This window comes from Oxyura jamaicensis, chromosome 1 (assembly GCF_011077185.1).
Source record: "Oxyura jamaicensis isolate SHBP4307 breed ruddy duck chromosome 1, BPBGC_Ojam_1.0, whole genome shotgun sequence".
NCBI lineage: Eukaryota > Metazoa > Chordata > Aves > Anseriformes > Anatidae > Oxyura > Oxyura jamaicensis.
Window position 1 is genome coordinate 120,784,587 of NC_048893.1, and position 14,053 is coordinate 120,798,639.

Sequence of the window (14,053 nt, forward strand, 5' to 3'; positions counted from 1 at the left end):
ATGAATAAAAGCTGTGTTGTGTTGCTCTCACCTGAAGGGAAGAAAGGTTACTATTCACATTTCAAACCACTAAATTCATTATTTTTGTAAAAATAAAAATAAAAATTCCACACTGGAACAATTCAGATCTGTTATATACATCATGATTAGGTTGACACAAATTAATTGGTCTGGGAAGTGAATGCATTAACATAATGAATAAAAGAGTTTTATAGGTAATAATATATACCTAATTATAATGAAAGGTTTATATGTGGTTGGCAAAGTTGACAAAAATACCAAAGGAATGGATCTTAGTGGTTTTATAACAATGTGAAAATCATCATTTCTTAGGGATACATACATATTTATTTCTGATGCTATATCAATCATTAAGAACAATCATATGAATACTAGTTTAGATTATATCCACTCTAACTTTTCATATTAGGAGTGGTTAACTAACGATTTAGACACAGCAAATACCATCATGATTAATAGTTATGAAAGCTAAGAAGAATTTTATTGCTACAAAAAAAGAAGATTGGTTAAGAGATATTAAAAGTAGAGAAGTCTATTTCACTCACTAAGGAATACTACAGTCTTTAAGAAGGTGATACAAAATGCTACCAGCAAAAATACAAATCTTTATATTTTAATTTACACCTATGATAGAATTGTCTATCCCAAACCACATTTTCATAGCAACCTTTTCACCATAGATTTGGAGATCAATCTTCTGAAAAGTTCCTAGCAACAAAATGCTGGAAATGTCCCATGATCAGACTATATCTGGAAATATACATATATATATTTATATTGCAGGATATTTTTCTTACAGTTTTTCACCTAAAAGAAGACTTTTTTGGGAATTCTTAGTTATAAAAAAAAAAAAAAAAAAATAAAAAAAGAAATCTCAGATTTTTATTTTTTTTTTTTCTCCACTTGAACTCAAAGTTTCACTATACTTACATTCTCCTTGGCCAATGGAGAGATGTTGTGGTTTTACTCAGGTGAACAGCCAAGCTCCACCGAAACCACTCACCAAATACAATGCAAAGGACTCAGGGGTTGACGTAAGGACAGGGAGATCACTTAACAATTATCTTCAGAGGAAAAAACAGATTCAGCATAAGGATATTAATAAAATGTATTGCCTATTACTGATAAGCTGGAAAAGTGAGAAACAATGAAAATGAACTAAAAACACCCTCCCCCCATCCACCTCCTCCACCTCAGTGGCACAGGGGAATGGGGGAAGGGGGATTGTGGTCAGTCTATAACGCTTCTCCACTGCTGCTCCTTCTTGGTCACTCTCTGCCCCTGTTCCACGTGGGATCCCTCACACGGGATGCTGTCCTTCCTGAACTGAGCCTGCAGGGGCTCCCCACAGGCAGCAGCTCTTCAACAACTGCTCCCATTTTGGGTCCATACAACGGGGTCCATCTGTCAGGAGCAAACTGCTCCAGCACAGGTTCCCCACAGGCGGCAGTTCCCCCAAGACACCCTGCTCCTGCCTGGGCTCCTCTCCATGGTCTGCAGCTCAAGCCCGGGGCCTGCTCCTGCCAGGGTTCTCCTTGGGCTGCAGACTCCTCCAGGCCACGTCCACCTGCTCCACGTCCACCTCCTCCATGGGCTACAGCATGGAGATCTGCTCCATGTGGGACTCATGGGCTGCAGGGGCCTGCTCCTCCAGGGGCCTCTCCACAGGCCACAGGGGAACCGCTGCTTGGTGCCTGGAGCACCTCCTCCCCCTCCTTCTGCCCTGACCTTGGGGTCTGCAGGGCTGATTCTCAATCCTTGCTCTCCCATATGACGTTGCATACCAGTTTTATTTCCCTTTCTTAAATATTCTCTCACAGAGGCACAAACAACATCGCTTATTGGCTCAGTGCTAGGCAGCAGCAAGTCGCTTTGGAGCCAGATGAAAACTGGCCTTAGCTAACATGGGGCAGCTTCTGGATTCTTCTCACAGAAGCCACCTCTCCATCCACCCTCTACCAAAACCCTGTGACATAAACCCACAAAGATCCCTCTTTCATACCTACTTTTTGTGAGAGGTGTAGGAATATCATCTTTCTATTTAACACGAAAAGATAATGTCCTTTTACTTGAAGAGCTGCATTTTGTGCACAGAACAGAGGAATTGTTTTGAATGTTTAAGAATAAATTAATCTCTGATACCTTTTCAAAATTTGTTTCTTGTTCTTGGATCAGTATCCTGCCTTTTTCTTTCTCACTCTGTGAGAACATCCAATATGGAAAACCAAGATAAAAAACTCTGAGCACATGGTAATATAAGCTTTTAAACTTGCAGTTAGTGACTCATCTGCTCTTCAGCACTGAAGAAAGGAACTGGAACCATACTGATGATGGGAACAAAGTTACAGTGACCAGATGTGTAGGAAGGTTTATGGATACTGATAATTCTCATCATGACTTAGCTGAAGTTTATTATGTCAAATAATAGTGATACTTCTCTATATGTGTTTGTGTTTATGTGTTCATCTAAGCTGTAGTTTGTGGTTGTCAGGACAGAAAAAAAAAAAAAAAGGCAAATTTGTTTTGTCACACTTCAAACTGAGCATCTGAAAAGAATTTTACATGGCAGTGAGACAGCTCACTGCTTGTTAGAAGTGCTGTTGTTGTGCAGCAAATTCACATTCTGATAATGGTAGGTTTTATCCATTTTATTTTATTAGATTATCTTCTGCATATAAACAAATATATGTTTTAGCTAATTAGGTGTCCCCCCTACCTTTTACTTTTTTTTTTGTTTGTTTGTTTTTGTTTTTTTCTGGAGGAAATAAGTTATTGCTTTCAGGGGGATATAAAATTACTTAGTAGAAAATTTTATTATTATTATTAATAATAATAATGGATATTATTAATGCTCAAGTTGTAGGTTATTTATCAGGAGATATTCCTGATCTAATCCTCAAATTATTATTCTTTTGGGCATATATAACTCATCATTAACTTTTGAGATTAAAATTTGCATCCTGTTTCCTAAGGGCTGTTTCCCTTTTTCTGGTGTATTCAAAGAACTGAGATCAGATGGGATCCTTTAACTTCAGAGCTTTGTGCTTTTGGTTATTGAATGCTTCCCTTGGAGGACCCGGGAAAAATATTCTTAATTTTCCTAGCTGCTATCATTGATATTTCACCAAATTTTTCACTAATATTCTTATGAACTGGAAAAAAAATGATGGGGGGAGATGGGCAACCTAAATGCATTGTATATAAAATGAACTCTATCTATGTATATCTACAGATTTACACACACTGCATGCATGTTTTTGAGAAAATATTGTGTGAGGTGTTACTTATCTGCGAAATGTTACACATGGATTTTGACCCTTCAGTCACCCATGTGACAGAGAAGTATCAACATGAACAGTACCATGCAATTGATGATATTAAATATGTACAAATGCTGCTGTCTTTAAAACAAGAATGCATGTCAGACACCTGTCATGGTCTAACCTTTGATAACACCTTCCCAGCCTGTCACACACTACTTCTTTGTGTATTCTTCAATGAAAAATACTAGATGGGGTAATGGTAGAAACCACTTTTAGATATCCCTTTTCTACCTGGTACAAAGAGGCTCACCTACCATTTCTGTTATATATATTTATTTTTCTTTGATACATCTAAAAAAATTGAGAAGAAGCCCTTCAGTTAGTTTCTTGTGGCTTGTGTGTGTGTGTCAGAGTTACATTTACCAGTTTTAAAGTGCTTGAATTATTTCTTTTGTTACATTAAGTATGGGACTATTCTGCCATAAACTTTATACTGCTACAAAGGTATATACTACAAAAGTATTATAACCTTATTATTACCTGTCATAGCATAATTAAGAGTTTTAGATTGGCTGGAAGAGATATTATCTATTTTTTATGTAATACTTCTGGAAAAAAAAAAAAAAAAAAAAAAAAAACTGAAAAAGAATCTGCAGTCTTCAAAGAACAGACTCAGAAAAAGGGATTGCCTGAAGTCTTTTTTCTATTTTCCAACTATACTTGTTCTAGATAAGATCCTCCTACAAACTTTGAGTCATCATAGTTACAATATTGTTAACAAGATTTATCATGTTTAAAATGAAACTAAATTATTGTGACTTCTTAGTAACTTCAAGAACAGCTGAGAACAAAGAGTAGTGCCTAAGATTTTCTAAACAGAGAGACCATGAAGAAGCCCAAAGATTCATTTCTTGTTCCTGGCTGTAAGCCAGATATTAAATTCTGCTTTTCTATTCCAAATTATGACTGCCTTGCATGAACATGTTGGATTAAATGCACTGACTAGCAAGCAAAGATTTGAGGCTTAAAGGTCAGTTTGCCAAATCCCTGCAAGAAAATAGGTTCTTGCTTTCACTTGTTTTTCCCCCTTGCCAAAGGAAAGCAAACTTCACTCAAGAGGGAATAGTACTCTGGGGGCCTCTGTAATTCTTGTATATAAGACCAAAATACTCAGGGGACACCTGTAATTCTTTTATATAAGACCAGAATAAATGGATTTACTACTCAACTGCTCTTTCCCATCAGTCAGAAAATGAAGTTCTGTGGCTTTGACAGTTACACACTTATGCAACAGTAACTCCATTTGTAAGGGATCTCATAAACTTCAACAAGCTTTGAATAATCTTTCAACTCTATTAATTTTCTGAAAGAAAAACAAAGTCCTCACTCTCATTTCCACTCAGGATAATGGGAAGAACACCACATATTACTTTGGTCTTTATATTAAGTCCATATCAAAGAAGACAGCTATGGGGTGATATAGGTCATGATTAATTACCTGAATAATCCCCTTTCTAACTTAAATTTGTCTTTGGCCAGAACACTGTTACAGTGTTATCGTTATCTAAATAAAATATCTTTGCTTTGGCACAAGAATATATGGCCTAGGTAGATAATTTCTTCACAGTAAGGATGATGGAGCACTGGAACAGGCTGCCCAGGGAGGCTGTGCAGTCTCCTTCTCTGGAGATATTATTTTCATGTCCCGATGATCTCAGGAGGTCCCTTCCAACCCCTACAATTCTGTGATTCTGTGATAAGGTGATATGAAATGTCTGAGTAGACATAAAAACATATAACTGAACCTCCACTCAAAACTTAATGCAAATTGGCTACTTTAGCATTTAAACAGAGAATCACAGAATCACAGAATCACAGAACTGTAGGGGCTGGAAGGGACCTCAAAAGATCATCGGGTCCAAACACCCTGCAAAGCAGGATCCTCAGAGCAGGCTGCCCAGGTAGGCATCCAGACAGGCCTTGAATATCTCCAGAGAAGGAGACTCCACAACCTCTCTAGGCAGCCTGTTCCAGTGCTCCGTCACCCTCACCATGAAGAAGTTCTTTCGCATGTTGGTGCAGAACTTCCTGTGTTCTATTTTGTGGCCATTGCCCCTTGTCCTATTCCCACAAACCACTGAGAAGAGGTTAGCTGCATCCTTCTGTCTCCCACCCCTCAGATATTTATAGACACTGATAAGATCCCCCCTCAGTCTCCTCTTCTCCAGGCTGAACAGACCCAGGCCTCTCAGCCTGTCCTCATAGGAAAGATGCTCCAGGCCCTGTATCATCTTTGTGGACCTCTGCTGGACTCTTTCCAGGAGATCCCTGCCTTTTTTGTACTGGGGAGCCCAGAAGTGGACACAGTGCTCCAGGTGAGGCCTGACCAGGGCAGAGTAGAGGGGGAGGATCACCTCCCTTGACCTGCTGGCCATGCTCCTTTTAATGCACGCCAGGATCCCATTAGCCCTCTTGGCCACCAGGGCACACTGCTGGCTCATGGTCAACCTGTCGTCCACCAGAAACCCCAGGTCCTTCTCCGCAGAGCTCCTCTCTAGCAGGTCATCCCCCAGCCTGTACAGATACTTCCGGTTGTTCCTTCCCAGGTGCAGGACTCTACACTTGCTCTTATTAAACCACATCTGATTTCTTCCTGCCCATCTCTCCAGCTGGTCCAGGTCTTTTGGCGTGTCAGCCACTCCTCCCAACTTTGTGTCATCAGCATACTTGCTGAGGGCAGACACTATTCCCTCATCAAGGTCGTCGATGAAGATAGTGAACAAGACCGGACCCAGCACTGACCCCTGGGGAACACTGCTAGTCACAGGCCTCGAGCCAGACTCTGCTCCACTGATCACCACCCTCTGAGCTCGGCCAGTCAGCCAGTTCTCAATCCACCTTGCTGTCCATTCATCTATCGCACACTTTCTCACCTTTGGTAGCAGGATGTCATGGGAGACAGTATCGAAAGCCTTGCTAAAGTCAAGGTAGATGACATCCACCGCTCTCCCCCCATCTAGCTAGCTGGTGATGCCATTACAGAAGTCAATAAGGTTGGTCGAGCACGACTTTCCCTTAGTGAATCCATGCTGACTACTCCTCATAACCTTCTTCTCTTCCAATTGCTTGGAGATGGCATCCAGAACAAGCTGCTCCAACACCTTTCCAGAGACAGTCCTCTTGCCAGGGGCGAGCAGTCCCAGGGGAGTGTCCCTGAAGCAAAGAAAGCATTCAGTATCTCCGCCTTTTCGGCATCTTCCATGACCAGGACCCCCCTCCCCCTTGTTCAGCAAGGGACCCACATTATTCCTAGTCTTCCTCTTGCTGTTTACATACTTGAAAAAAAAACCTTCTTATTATCCTTTATCTCTTTGGCAAGCCTCATCTCTAGGTGGGCTTTAGCCTTCCCCATCACATTCCTGCAGGCCCTGACATCATGTCTATACCCCTCCCAAAAGGACAAGCCCTTTTTCCACATTTCATAGACCTTCCTCTTCCTTTTGATCTTATCGATGAGCTCCTTGCTCATCCATGCAGGTTTCCTGCTCTCCTTCCCCAATTTCCTATTCTTCGGGATGCACCGATCCTGAGCATGGAAGAAGTGCTGCTTAAATGTAGCCCAGCTCTCACAAGCACCCTTGCCCTCTAGCAACCTAGCCCATGAGATACTCCCCAGCAGGTCCCGGGAGAGGTCAAAGTTGGCTCTTCGAAAGTCCAGGGTAGCAATCCTGCATTTAGCCTTACTTCCTCTGCCTAGTTCCATCTGGAACTCTACCATCTCATGGTCGCTGCATCCCAAGCTGCCCCCAACCTTCACATCCCTAACAAGGCCATCCCTGTTGGTAAGAACAAGGTTCAGGAGCACCCCCCGCCTTATCGGCTCCTCCACCAGCTGCATCAGAAAATTGTCTTCAACGCATTGTAGGAACCATTTGGACTGCGCATTGCTTTGTGGGCCAGTGAAGGAGTAAACAGTTGTTAGAGGAAACACGACAAAATATCCACACGTGAAAGTAAAGAGAGAAGAAAACACTACCATCATCACCATCAAAATAGGTCTTAGTGAGGATCTGTGATGTTGATGTCTTCCTGACCAGACAGACGTGACCAGTTAGCAGGCATGCGACCCTGAAGGTGGTCCAAGGAGAGAAGATAAGAGAGGGTTCTCTAGAGTAACAGCTGAGGAAGCAAAAAAAATTTCTTAGTTATTGTTTGTTTGTTATTTTTAGTTTGGTTATCAGGAAATCCATGGACTATAGTTTTTGAGTTTGGTTTTGGTGGTGGTGGTTTTGTGCCTTTTTTTTTTTTTTTTTTTTTTTTCCTCTCCTACCAGGCATCACACTTAAAGTACAAGCAGTGAGTGGAAGCAAGGGTCTCCCAAAGATCTGTCTTGAATGTCCTGGCACACAAATGCTGTGTCTGGGCACTGTGAAGACAGCAGCTCCCTCGAGCTGGGACCATCAAACTATCTCATCATCCCCTCAAGCAGCAGGGCAGTGCCAGGGCAGCCCCCACCCTAGAAACCTACCTGGGGACAGTGATGGGCTAAGACATGGCCTGTGGGTGGACCCAGCTGGATACGGCCAATGACTGAGCAGGGCAGGGCTCTCTGAAACTGAAGCTGGCACTGCTGCAGCCTCAGTGGGGCAGGGGATGACAGACCCATGGCTGGCATGGGGGCCTGAGCCTTGGCAGGTGATGGAGCCTCAGGGACTGGGTAGGGACAGGCAAGGCCCTCAGGGCCCTGGCAAGATGCATCATGGTTTTCCCTAGGAGAATTAATCTGAGTTATCAGAATAATTTTTCATAATATAAGTTTATTAAATCTATTTTAATAAGTATTTCTTGTTCTTCACTACTGAATATACTTCAAAACTTTGATTAATTTGTTCAATTTTATTTTTTTTTCCAAGTATTTGGTATGGAATTTTGCTACTGGAATTTTGCTACTCTGGTAAAAAAATATGGATGTTCAATCTTTCTTCTTCCTTTTTCAGATTTTTTTTCCTCTAATCTCTAAAACAGTAATTGGGAAATTAGCAAATTTACATCTAAATAGAATACCTCTGTAATGCACCTGTAACCACTTATGGTTACAGGTTACAACAAAATATGTCCATCTCCTGCCTGGATTTACCCCTCATGTTTACAGTCAAATATTCATGTTTACAGTCAAATATTCAGTCTCTAACTCCACACAGTGTTACTGGCACTATTTACTGAGCATCCAGCTAGGACTGCAGCTGACAGATTGTTGTCAGTGCACCTCTTCCATTACTCTCAAAATCCAATGATTTTAACTGTTGCCCTATCTTCTATTCTTACAACCATAGTTTTATTCAGTTTGACTCCTCCTAGTTTTGCTAGGCTGAATACAAAAGTGCAATAGCACACATAGAAGGCAGTCCTCAGAAGATTCCTGCTTCAGTGTTGCTGTAAGTATTCATCATCAGTCTTTGCTTCATAAATCCACAAGCTTCAATATTTATTTATTTATAAGTGAAGTGTCAGCATCTACAAAACTGGAAGAAAGACCTCAGAGAGCTAGTAGTCAGATGTTAACATACTAATTGACAATAGTGTAACTGATCTTAGTCACAAAGTTAATACTGCAGGGTAACCCATTAAGTAGATCTGTTTGTCCAAATATGTCTTCCCACTCAATGACCCAGAACATGCTAGAGACACTACAGTTGTTGCAGATGCTGTATAAAACTAATTCTTAGCACCCCGCAATTAAGTCAGGTACTCAGATGAAATTTTACTCAATATGTTTTCTGCATACAAGCTTCTGTCTTAAAAGATTACAAATTTATTTTTTTCCACACTGCAGTTCTTTGAAACACTAGTATATTAGTTTATATACATATATATATAATATCTGTATATATTAAAATATAATAAAACAAATATTTTCATTAACAAAATATGGAGAAAGATAAACTATTATTTATGGAATAAAACAGTGAAAAACAGTATAGTAAATATAAACATTAAATCAAAAAATAATTTCTATTAGGATAGGGAAGAAGCCAGTATATCATGTAACTGGGCAAAATATTCATTCTGAGAGTTTTCTTAATAAGATCTTTTATTTCTAGTCTATTTTTAAGGAAGTTCTTTAAACTAGATATTGTATCTTTTATAGTTTAAAAATGAAGCATAATGGCCATCCCATAAGAAATACAAGATAAAATTCTTATGAATTAAAATCAGAACTGCACAGAAAATTTTCAAACCCAAAGTTTCCCAAAATAGGCTCTATGAATTTGGATTGATACTAGATAGGAAAAAATAATTTCAGGTGGGCTAATGGATTAAAAAACAGATGGCTTTAGGAACTCCTATAGTTGCATGATATGGTTTAAAAAGACCAGAGGATTAGCTGACTCTCAGTAAAGTACACTTCAAAATATATATTAATGATGTTTCTTCAATATCATATAGGATGTAAAATAAATAGCATGTAGAATTACTGTGGTGTTTAGAATGTAAAACAAATGAAAATATATATATAGATAGATCAAAAAACTGTATTTGTTCAAACAAGTGATTGCAAGAAAATGCTTTGAACAGACAGTCAGTACAGCTTGCTGTGTTTAACTAAATACATTAGTACAAAAAGGGCTGTGGCCTTGTTCTATTAAGGGTCTTCCCTAAAAATACTAGTTATTCCACTGAAAAGGTATAAACAATGTGTTTTTTTTGTGATCATGGGATGATATATTTAATGTATGTGTTATGTAAGGTTCTTGGTAAGACATTTTCATTTTAGTCAAAGAAAACAAAAAGCAAACAACAACAAAAACAATAGGATATTAATTTAATATAAATCATTATATTTTAAAGAAAATGACACCCTTCTCAATTTTACTGATCTTTGTCCAAATAATTTATTAATAGTATCATCCATATTTGAGTTATCTTCAAAAAGATCAAAGATGTTGTATTTATACTGAGAAAATATTAAAAAAAAAAAAAAAAAAAAAAAAAGATAATTTAGTCTCACAAAAGCACTTATGTGGCACTAAGACCAAATAAAAGTTATTCTGCAGATCACTAGGCAATAAAAATAAAAGTTTTCATTGTTAGGTACATAACTAATAACAACTAGAATATATTTTACATATGGAAATTTCACCAATAAAGTGTAGTTAGCCTTATCTATCTTGAGAATAATATACTTGTGAATAGGAAAATATTTTTTGCCATTTCCTATTTACTGCCATCATTTTACCAAACAGCTATACTTTAAGAAGATGATGTTGGATGGAAAATATTTGGCTGGCACTGATGGTCTTTATGACAGTGCTTTCCAATAAAAATGAAATCTCTAGTGTACTTCATTGAACCCCATGCTTGTATGATGACATATCCAGGCCCAGAATTTACTTCTGGCAATGTGCACTGATTACATGTATAAAACTATTTTATCTAGAGGATGATGCTACTTTAACTCTCTTTGCTTAAAACCCCAAGAACAGGTCAGAATTAAAGAGAATAGAGAAAGGAATGTATGTGGGAACAGTTCAGCCCACTTAAGCAACAAAAGTGGGGAAAAAAAAAAGGAAAAAAAATATTTGAGCAGATGGAACAATGCATAAGGTTTGAGAATTTTTCTGGCCTGATCTCTTGCTGCATACTTATTTGGAACACTGCACTACCTTAGCATTTTGGTTAGTTTGTGCAGCTATTAGAAAGTAGCATCATGTTTCTAATGTAATCTATATTATAGAGTAGTGTGCTAGCTATAAGGTATACCAAGTCCTCAAAAAAAATGACTGGATTTTTTTTCCTGCTTTGGGGTTAGCCATATATATCTCTCCTTATTCCTCCACTGCTTAAAGCTGTAAGCAATCATCATGCTGTCATCATCAGGACAAGCCATGCCCAGAGAAATTTATTTAAAAAAAAAAAAAACAAACTTTAATATTTTTAGAAATAAATGCTAATTATTATTATTATTATTATTATTCAATGGTGCTGGAAATTCTTAGTTGCTTAGCATTTTTTTTTTCAGCTTACAGATACAGGCTTGGAGCTGTGATGCTGACCCTGCACCTGTCTATGGAACTGCAGATGGCTGATGTAACACAGGCTATTGACTTCAAAACAGGAAGGAGGAGGAGAACCAGATTGCTTCTCTGAGATGCACACACATTTCCAAAATGCTAATTGTTTGTTCCCTAAAATATTACAAAGGCTTGTGCATTTACAACTGGGATTCATCTTCATGCATCATTAAAGTCCTAATGTGTACCTTTGGTGAAGGAGGGAAATCTGTTCAGAAATTACACATTTCTAATTGTGTACAAAGTGATTTGCAATGCTATTCAATAATATGTTCTATTTCTTTCAGTGAATTGAAAGAAACAAATGCAGGATTATTATATATAGAGAGAGAGAGAGAGTAATTTAAATAATGACTTGAGTTTGTATTTTTTTATATATATTAATGAAACTGCACTGAAAAAAAAAAAAAAAATGTACATCAAACACACTCACGATATTTAATTATTTAGAAATACCAGGGATCTTAGCAATAGTGAAAGGCAATGCCACTGTCATTATGCAGTTAACAAAAGGCATCAGAATAGTTAATTAAGTATAGTGGACTATTAAAGGTCTATAAATAGAACAAAATTGGTACCTTTCCAAAGATACAAAATGACAGAGAAGTGTTAGCACAATTAAGCAAAATAATGACCTTTTTTCAATGAATGGGTGAAAGAGGATCAAATTCTGAAATATAAATACATAAAAACACAAGCACACATTCATTATATACATATAAAATTAAAAATTTGAAAAACAATCCATTCAAATCTTATTAATAATTTATGTTAATATACAAAATATTGATACTCCCCATTTTAAGAAATATGAACATCCTATATGCAAGTATATGAACAAAAATATCTTTTAAATATAATTTGTTATATTCTGTAGAACATCACATTTCTAGGTGAAGAATTTAATGCCTGTTGAAACAATCTTATTAGGATTTAAATCATCTTGATGTATTTAAAGAATGTACTTAATTTTTTACATTAAACTCTGCCTTGAAAAGTAAGACTCATTCAACGTATAGAGTGGAAACAAGAGGTTCGGTTTCTTTCACTGCTTTTCTAGTGAAATGGGAAGGATAGAGATCTCAGTTCTAGGGACAGTGAATCAGAAATTACATCTCTCTTTCACAAAAAAAAAAAAAAAAAAAAAAAAAAAAAAAAAGTATCACCTGTTGGATTTTGAGTGCATGATCCACTGAGGCATGTCCTATGTCAAAGACAAGATCTAAATTAGAGGAAATACACGATTCAGGCACATGCACTGAGCAATAAGCTCAGTAATAAATCATTCGATGTCCATACTGTTTGTAGCATTTATTTTCTAACAGCAATGAAATACCTATTTGCAGGGGCTGTAATTACACTTACCTGATTAGAAGCTAACAGGTAAGAGGTATCTGCCACACAGTTTCATGCAGATATGTATCTGGGTACCCCCTTTTCACCAGTGACTGCACCAATCCTTCCACTGTCCATTACTTCAGAATTAGTTGCACTCATAATAAAATATGACCAAATCTCAAAGAGTGTGCAAATTTAGAGAGGATCTAATAAACACTTGAAGTGTGCTGTTCATATATCTATGACATAAATTATGCACACACATATATGCATACACAAGTAAAGCAGTTTCCATATATATAAATTCAAATATATAGGTATGTAGAACAAGAGATATGTATTATATATATATATATGTATGTGTAAATAATAAATTTGGAGTCCTTGTCAGCTAATATTTAATCGATGTTTAGCTTGTCAGCTAAAACATATATTTTTTTTATGCATACACACATATAAAAAAGATATGTACACCTTAATTCAAGTGTCAATTTTTTTTATCTTTATAAATCTCTGCTCAGTATTTTCTTCCATTATTGTGGGGAACAGTCTTCAAACCAACATTTAGACAGCTGTACCTGCATATATCTCCCCACAGTACAATCTGACTTTTCTTGTGGATATGAAATGGAATGTAGGCTAGTGAAAGATACAGAAATGAGCAGAGTTCTGACACCCTGTGAGTAAGACACTAAAACCATTTTTGTTTGTCAAGTACTCGATGTAGCAGCTAAATTAAAACCTCTTAGTGAAACCTGAGACATCTAGTCTCTTTAGATAATCAAACCAGGCTCTACTTCTTTGTGTTCTTTCACTATCTTTTCAAAATGCTTACACTTCTCAGTAACATCTACTGACATAAAGTCTTAGGGTCAGCATCAAATCCCATTAAAAATAATCCAAAAGATTCCTTTTGAGTTCAGTGGGTTCTAAATCAGACACTTATTAGACTCACCTTTTAGAGTAATAAATATTCATAGACGGATGAAAGAAGAGAAAATCTCTCCAGTAGTTTTGAGTCCAGCAGAAAGATCATTTTATTGGTGAAGAATAGTTCACTTATTGACCAAGAAAGTCTTATGGACCAGGATGAAGATTTGTGTTTTGGGGATATGCAGGATGTAATCAGGTGTATGAGGTAATAGAAAGAACGAAACCATAGGGGCATATAACACAGTGTATGATGAAATATCTGCAAGATATTTAGGTTTCTTATTCTTTCTTTAAGTTAAATATAGTTGAGATTTTTGTAAATATTAATTGATTGTTCCTAACAAATCACCGTGCCATTAAATATGTTGGCATGTTTTCAGAGATCAAAATAAAACAAAGAAATTTCTAATTCTGCTTCTATTATCT